At 39.3% G+C, this 9,342-nt stretch overlaps 1 pseudogene; it reads right to left on the reverse strand.

The window, feature by feature from the left end:
* The window catches only part of LOC134402415 (cytochrome P450 2J5-like), a 45,928-nt pseudogene extending 36,910 nt beyond the window's left edge, over positions 1–9,018 (reverse strand).
* Between the last annotated feature and the right edge of the window lie 324 nt (positions 9,019–9,342).

Here is a 9,342-nt window from a genome sequence, read left to right on the forward strand (position 1 = left end):
AGATTCTCAACTTCTGGTCCACTCCGGTCCGCCTATAGCCCGCTCCGGTTCGCTGCGAAGCTCCAGATCTGGATCGGAGCACCGCTTTTCCCCCCCATAGGCTTGCATTGAAATCCCAAAAAAACTACAACTTTTTTTCTGTTAGTTAGAAACCTCAAATTCAGCAACATGACACCTCATGCAAGTATACAAACGCATGCCAAGACTCAAGCCAATCCAAGCCTCCCCTGATTTTGGGGGATTTTTTGAAAATCGGACACCCCATTTTCAGACATGAACTGTACTCCGACATTTTGACAGATAAAAACTTGGAAGCAGGCACATCCGCATTCATGGCAAGTTTCAAGCAGATTCAATCATCCCCTGATTTGGGGGGGGGGTTAACCTCCAACGCAGCACCCCTAACCCCAATTCAAACACCCCTTTCTATATCTCCGTCAATTTTCACGTTAGAAACCTCAAGTTAGGCACCATGACACCTCATGCACGTATACACATGAATGCCAAGACTCAAGCCAATCCAAGCCTCCCCTGATTTGGGGGGAATCCCCCAGTATCTGAGGGATTTAAAGCTGCAGACAGCTCAATGGGGCCATTTCAAAGGAAATCCCAACATGTCATGAACTGGGGAGCAGATAAACCTAAATATGAATCCTCTTTCACACTTGAAAAATTTATTTGGAACTTCAAAAAGTCTAAGTGAGCGCAGGAAAGACTTATCCCCTGAGTCAAAGCAAGACACACACAAACCATCCCTGCGAGGCAGGCAGGGGAGGAGGGAGGGAAGGCAGGCAGGCAGCAGACATTTCTGGGGCACAAGGAAGTGCGGCAATGATGGCTTGTTTCTTTCTAAGCCAGCAGTAACCATTGCAAACCAACCCTGCGAGGCGGGCGCAAGGAGTGAGCAAAGGATGGCTTGTTTCTTTCTAAGCCAGCAGTAACGCATTGCAAACCAACCCTGCAAGGCGGGCACAAGGAGTGAGCAAAGGATGGCTTGTTTCTTTCTAAGCCAGCAGTAACGCATTGCAAACCATCCCTGCGAGGCGGTCACAGAGGAGGAGGACAGGCAGGCAGAGAGCCAGGCAGAGATATACCATAGATCTAGTATGGGGGAGTCAGTCCCTGCAGATGCCCCACCACAGCAGTACCCCGGGGGGAAGGCAAGCAGGCAGCAGACATTTCTGGGGGGACAAGGAAGTGAGCCAAGGATAGTTTCAAAGCCAGTAATGCAAACCATCCCTGTGAGGTGGGAGCAGCACAGAGAGATGCCTTTTCTTTTGCATCCCATAATTAGGAGGCTAGGAGGATAAGAGTAAAGCTTTGTGATCCTTGTTTCAGAGTTGATTGACTGCACTGTGATCACAGCCATTACTAAACAACAACAACAATAGTAACATTAATAATAGCAGTACTAATTAATATTAATAGCAATAACAACAACAACAACAACAACAACAACAACAACAATAAGGAGTTGAACCACAATGAAAGCCTGCCTGACTTCACTGAAGAGGAAAAGCCAGGAGAGCTTGGGCTATGGAGTGTATAAATATAAAATGTAATAAATGAATAAATAAATAAACAAAGGAGGGGTGGAATTAAAAGCAGCAGTGTTGCTGAATAAACAACAAGAAGAATTTTTTTAAAAAGGCTATGTCTGTCTTTTACCAGTAAGAGGAAAGTGGACGTGCCCAAGGGGAGGGGGATATGCCAATTTTTGACTGGCCCTAAGTAAGTACCAGTCTTAAGAAACTACCTGTCACTTCAACTCATGACAGGCATTAGTCTCCACTGGTTACTCTTTGGAGGGCTCTGATGACCCTCCAAGGGTGGGAGAGTGTGTGCACTGGGCACGTCCACATGCCCTAGGGGACCTCATCCCCTTGCACCACATCTATTCAGTTGTTCACCAAGGTTAGGGTGGGTAGCAGTGCTGTGTTTCCTATCTGTTATTTATTTGCTTAGTGTATGATTTCAGGTTCTGTTTGTGCATTTGGTGGGGCTACTGTTTTAAAAAACACTGGGGAAAGTCCATTCAGACTAAGAAAGAGAAGTTTCCCAGTATCTCAAGTTACTAAGTATCCCATTTTGCCTATCCTTTCCTCCAACTTTGGGATCATGTGATCATGACTGGGAGTTGAATCTACCTCTCAGCACTTCAAAAAGGTACCTCTCCCGCTTTTTTTACCCAATTTTTTTAAAAAATATACCAAGCGAACCGCACCACGCAGAGTGCTGAGAGTAGTCTCAAAATGACCCCCAGCCACAACTCTCTAATCACAAGAAATTTCAGAAAGATAGCTTTAAAAACAAAACAGTTATGCCTTAATCTTTTCCGCAATGCAAACCTAGGGTGAAATTATCTAAAATGGCAGGCGGATCGCTCCGCAAAAGAGAAGCACTTCTCCTATGGCCGCTTCTCTTCGCCATGCTTCTAAGGCTCCCCGGTTCACTTCTACTCTGCCTCTCGGCAAGGCGGAGCAGGCCAATTCGCTTCTGATTCTCCGATTCCTTTTTTTTTTAATTTTTATTTTAAAACACAAAATAAACATCTTACAAAAAAAGAAACAACAACACAACATACTACATACATTGAATAAATGTTGAGTACATATATATTGAGTAAATATTAACTATAACCTATCCTGTCATTACAAATATAATCTTTCTTAACATATAAGTGCACCCTCCACCTCGGGATCTATTCCTGCTTCCAAAATCTCATACTTTCTTCCGCTGGCGGTTTCCCACTTCCCTTAGAAAACACAAATATTAGGAACTGTTTCTAAATTCCTTCAAACTCATTTATTTTCGTTATATTTTTCCTCCACTTAATATCACAAGTCAATTTATCATTAATAGCTATATCCCAAACTTCTTTATACCATTCTTCAATAGAATATTCCCCCTGAATCTTCCAGTTCCTAGCTACCATCAATCGTGCTGCAGTCAGCAAACTCGATATCAATTCTTTAATTTCTTTTCCACATTTTAAATCTTCAAATAGTGACAGTAATGCAATTTTTGGTGTTTGTTCTATTTTCATTCCCACTATTTCTTCTATTTCAAAAAACACCTTCTTCCATAACCTTTGTACATATTTGCATTGCCACCACATATGTAAATACGTTCCTTCTTCCCCACAACCTCTCCAACAATTTGCTGACTGCTGATTATTTATCTTATTCAATCTAATCGGGGTTAGGTACCACCTCCACAAAATTTTAAAATAATTCTCTTTTATTCTCACTGACATACTTCTCAACACTCTTTGTTTCCACAGTCCCTCCCAGCTCTGTCGCCCTATTTGTACTTTCAAATCTGTCTCCCATACCGTTTTTCCTGAGCTATCCATTAGCCCCTTTTCTAACAATATTTTATATATTTCGCTCATTAACCCTTTTAAGACTATGCTTCCTCCTTTACCTTTTTCCTTATTTACTATTAACTCCTCAAACTTCGTCATTTCTCTACAAACTCTATTTTCTTTAATCCACTTTTTATTCCATTGTTCTAATTGCCTAAACTCTAACCAAGATAATTTTTTCTCCTTTAACAGCTCTTCCATATCTTCTCTTGTATTTATATCTCTTAACCAATCCTTTAATTTCATTTCATTTTTCTCTTTTAATATTTTACTTAATCTACCCTTCAGTTCCTCTGGGAAATTCTTTAACATTATTACCGGTGACAAGGGAGAGTTGCTCGGAAGCAGCTTCCCTTTAAATTTACTCCAAATTTCCCATTGAAACCTCAGGAGTGGATTATCTATACTTTCAACCCACTTTCTCCCTCCTTCCTTAAAAAAAACATTTTCCAAACTCATCTCTACATTACATGTAGTTTTATCCTCCATCCAATCTAAATCTTCTGCTCCTATAATTGCTTCTACAATATGTCTTAACCTATTTGCTGCATAGTATAATTTTATATTTGGGAGACCCAATCCTCCCTTTTTTTGGATTAAATACCATTTATTCTTATTTACCCTCGCTTTCTTATCTCCATTACAATATTTATTAATAATATTTTGCCAACTTTTTATCTCAGCTTCTGAAATTTTTATTGGTAACATCCTAAAGACAAAATTTATCTTTGCTAAAATCTTCATTTTTATTAATGCTATTCTTCCAAACCAAGATAGATTTAATCTTTTATATTTTTCCAATTTTTCTAATACCTCTTTTTTTAACCTCATTAAATTCTCCTTTTCTAAATTATCTAAGTTTTTTGTAATTTTAATTCCCAAATATCTAATCTGTTCCTTAACTCTCATTTCTATTCCCTTACGTTCCCATTCCTTTTCTTCCTTCTTAGTATGATTAAACAAAATCATCTCTGATTTGGACCAATTTATTCTTAATCCTGTAACTTCTTCAAATTCTCTCAATTGTTGTTTAATTCTATCTATTTTTCTTATTGGATTCTTAATAGTCAGTAGGGTATCATCCGCAAACATATTCAATTTTATTTCCCTTACATCTCTAATTCCTTCTATCTCTCCATCATCTCTTATTGCATTCGCCAATACTTCCATAACCATTACAAACAGGAACGGCGAGAGCGGACATCCTTGTCTTGTATTATTATTATTATTATTTATTTATTTATATAGCACCATCGTTGTACATGGTGCTGCACAGACCACACAGTAAATAGCAAGACCCTGCCGCATAGGCTTACAATCTAATAAAGTTGTAGTAAACAATAAGGAGGGAAAGAGAATGCAAACAGGCACGGGAAGTGTAAACAGGCACCGGGTAGGGTGAAGCTAACAGTATAGAGTCAGAACAAACTCAAAGTTTAAAAGCTATAGGGAAAAGAAAAGTTTTTAGCTGAGTTTTAAAAGCTGTGATTGAGTTGGTAGTTCTCATGTGTTCTGGAAGAGCGTTCCAGGCATGAGGGGCAGCAGAGGAAAAAGGACAAAGCCGAGTAAGGGAAGTGGAGGTCCTTGGGCAGGCGAGAAGCATGGCATTAGAGGAGCGAAGAGCACGAGCGGGGCAATAGTGTGAGATGAGAGAGGAGAGATAGGCAGGAGCTAGACCGTGAAAAGCTTTGAAGGTCAACAGGAGAAGTTTATATTGGATTCTGGAGTGAATTGGAAGCCAATGAAGAGATTTCAGAAGCGGAGTGACATGGTCAGAGCGGCGGGCCAGGAAGATGATCTTAGCGGCAGAGTGGTGGACAGAGACCAGCGGACTGATGTGAGATGAGGGGAGGCCAGAGAGAAGGAGGTTGCAGTAGTCCAACCGAGAGATAACCAGTGCATGAACGAGAGTCTTGGCAGAAGAGACAGACAAAAATGGTCGAATCCTGGGAATATTATACAGGAAGAAACAACAAGATTTAGCTACTGCCTCGATATGAGGAATAAAGGAGAGCGAGGAATCAAATATAAAGCCAAGTCTACAAGCTTCCTTGACCGGAGTAAGCGTGACATCGTTGACAGTAAGAGAGAATGAGAGGTGAGGAGAAGGTTTAGGAGGAAAAACAAGCAGTTCAGTTTTTGCCATATTGAGTTTCAAACGGCGATGAAGCAGCCAGGCTGAGATATCTGAAAGACATGCCGAGATACGATCGTGGACATCAGGAGAAAGTTCCGGAGATGAGAGATATAGTTGTGTGTCATCGGCATACAGGTGATATTGGAGGCCATGAGATTGAATAAGTTTACCCAAGGGCACCATGTATAGAGAAAACAGCAGCGGGCCAAGCACCGAGCCTTGCGGAACCCCTACTGAAAGGGGAAAAGAGGAGGACGAGCTGCCGTTAGCCGACACGCTGAAAGAGCGACCCTCTAGATAGGAGGCGAACCAGTTATAGACAGAGCCACAGAGTCCAAGGTCATGGAGGGAATCTAAGAGAAGATCGTGATCAACCGTGTCAAAGGCTGCAGTTAGATCAAGGAGAATAAGGACGGAATAATGGCCCTTAGACTTGGCAGTAAGAAGATCATTGGTGATCTTGGTAAGGGCTGTTTCAGTGGAATGCAAAGGACGGAATCCAGATTGAAAGGGATCCAGAGCAGAGTTACTAGAGAGAATGTCAAGACAACGAGAGTAGACCACACGTTCCAGAATCTTTGAGACAAGGGGCAACAGAGAGACAGGTCGGTAGTTGGACAGAGAAAGTCGATCAAGAGTGGGTTTTTTGAGAATGGGAGAGACAGTAGCATGTTTAAAAGCAGAGGGAAATAAGCCAGAGGACAGAGAAGAATTAATGATGTGAAGCAAGGACGGGAGGATAGCGGGGATAAGATAATAAAGAGGGAAGAAGAGGGAATCGGATCACGGGAAGAAGTGGAAGGCTTCGACGAGCACAGTATTTTAGACAGTTCATCAGCTGAGACTGAGGGGAACGCTGTGAGAGTTGCAGGAGGAACTGACAGGTGAGGAACAGGAGCTGGAAGCGGAGCAGAGCTGGCCAGATCGGAGCGAATAGTTTGGATTTTAGCATTGAAGAAAGAGGCAAAGTCATTTTCAGTGAGTCCATAGTTTACCACCACTACAGCTGTATTTTTGGAATATAACTGTTCTATTATAGTTTTAAATTTATTTCCAAATCCCATTTTATCTAAAATAATCTTTAATGCCTGCCAGCTCACACAATCAAAACCTTAAAACTATCCAATGCCAAAATTCCTGCCTTAATCTTTGATTTTTTTATCGCATGTATTACATTTAAAACTCTTCCCATAAACTATGCATCTGCCTCCCCGCCACAAATCCACATTGATCTTCTCCTATATATTCTGATAAAAATTTATTTAACCGTTTAGCCAAAATAGATGAAAATTTTTTAGCATCCTGATTTATTAATGAAATAGGTCTATATGAATCGGGGATAGTCAAATCTTTGTCTGGTTTTGGAATTAATATTATCAATGAATGTTCTGATGATTCTAGTATCTTCTCTCCTAATAATATAGCGTTATAAAGTTTCAATAATTTCGGAATTAATAACTCCTTAAAAACTTTATAATATTCTGGTCCTAAGCCATCTGCTCCTGGTAATTTACCCATTTTCAAATTATCAATTACATCTTCAACTTCTCTTTGAGTTATTACCTTCTCCATTTGCTATTTATGTACTATTTTTATTCCCTTCTTTATATACCTTCCTATATAATCCTCCAACTTCTTTTTTTGAATTTCTTTACCCTTATATAATTCCTGATAAAATTTCTGAAAAATTGTTATTTTATCCTTCATTGTATGACAATAATTCCCTTGATTATCCTTCAATGCTCCTATCCCGTTTCTCTCTTTTTCCTTTTGTGTGAGTCTGGCAAGCAATCTAGAATTCTTATTGCTATTTTCAAAATACTCCCTTTTCATGTACATTAAAAATTTTTGAACCTCCTCTAAATTTAAATTTTCTAATTGTTTCTTCTTAGCTTGTATTTCTAATAATTTATATTTATTTTTACCCTGCCAATATTCTTCCTCCAAACTTCTAATTTCTATCTCTAGCTTCTCCTGCTCTGCATGCTGTTGTCTTTTTAAATTACACATTTCTCTAATACAGATTCCTCTTACTACAGCCTTCATGGTGTCCCAGACGACTGACCCAGCTATTCCTCCCTTTTCATTAATTTCCCAGGACTCTGACAATTCCCTCTAATTTTTTTCTAGCACTTTATTATATTTCAATATTTTTGTGTTCATTTTCCACCTGTACGCCTCTTTATAATTCTTCTTAATTGCAAATTCTAAACTTAACAATGCGTGGTCAGTTACCTTTATTACCCCCATTTCCATTTTACAAATCTTAGTTGCAAAACCTTTTGAGACAAATATATGATCTATCCTGGAGTATGTATGATGAACTGGGGAATAATATGAGAACCCAGGCTTAGCCCCATTAAGTAAACACCAAGAATCCACATAATCATTTTCTTTTACTAATTTATTCAATATAGTAATATCATTCCTCTTTTCAACATTAGTGGGGTTTGACCTGTCCCATCTATTATCCATAACCATATTAAAATCCCCAGCTAAGATATGATTCTCCGATTCTAAGCGGAGCGGAGCACACCCCTAGTAAAATTATTAGTGGCTTAGCTGACCAAGGATATTATTTAAAAGTTCATACTAAACATAAATTCATATTCCATATACATTCCTGTATTTATGATACTTTTATGTACTGTTTATTTATTTATATATTGTACTGTTTATTTATTTATATATTGTACCTTATTTATTATGAAAAGTATTTTTCCATATCAATTTTTTGCTGAAATACTTTACCAACACAATATGTTTGTTTGCAGCTACCACAAAAAAAAGAAAGTTCTCTTCCTCAACTTAATGAGTTATTGGCTAATTAATTTTATTTATTCATTTATTTATTTATTTATTGCATTTCTATAATGCCCAATAGCCGGAGCTGTCTGGGCAGTTCACAAAAATTAAAAACATTCAAAGTATAAAACAACAGTATAAAACCATGATATAAAATACAACATAAAAGCTCAACCAGATAAAAACAGCAGCAATGCAAAATTACAAATTTAAAACACCAGTTAAAATTTATGTATAGACTGTTACAATGCTGGGAGAATAAAAAGGTCTTCACCTGGCGTCTAAAGCCATATAATGTAGGTGCCAAGTGAACCTCCTTAGGGAGCTCATTCCACAGCCAGGGTGCCACAGCAGAGAAGGCCCTCCTCCAGGTAGCCACCTGCCTCACTTCCTTTGGTAGGGGCTCGCGGAGAAGGACCCCTGAGGATGAATTTTGGGTCTGGGCAGGTACATATGGGAGGAGGCATTCCTTCAGATATCCTGGCCCCGAGCCATTTAGGGCTTTGAATGTTAATACCAGCACTTTAGAAAGACTTACCTTAATGAGAGTATTTTCATGAAATCTAAATCCAATTCGCCATGTACTTCCAATGATAGGAAGGGAAAGAGGCCCAGGAGGGTAGTGTCTGTGTGACCAGAGTTGTTTCAAAAAGAGCAGAATCCAGAGGGCCACCAGCAGAGCAATCAAAAATACCCATATCTCCACCATTCTCCTGCCTCCTCTTTCTCTTTAATTCTTCTAATAGGTATAGGTCAGTTGCACCCTCTTTTTCCAATGGCCTTATACTTTCCTCAGTGACTCTACTCCTCTCTCTCTCTCTCTCTCTCTCTCTCTCTCTCTCTCTCTCTCTCTCTCTTTGTACAAGCATGTGTTTATATTTTTGAATTATTAAAAACAAATTAGCAACAAGTCATCTGACATTCTACACAAATAGTATTGGAATCACCCTACAGGTATGTATCACAATAGCACACTGCAATTTGCAATGCCCCTAATTCTGATATGTCACTCAAATAATAGGGAGGGAGAGAT

This window comes from Elgaria multicarinata, chromosome 8, assembly GCF_023053635.1.
Source record: "Elgaria multicarinata webbii isolate HBS135686 ecotype San Diego chromosome 8, rElgMul1.1.pri, whole genome shotgun sequence".
NCBI lineage: Eukaryota > Metazoa > Chordata > Lepidosauria > Squamata > Anguidae > Elgaria > Elgaria multicarinata.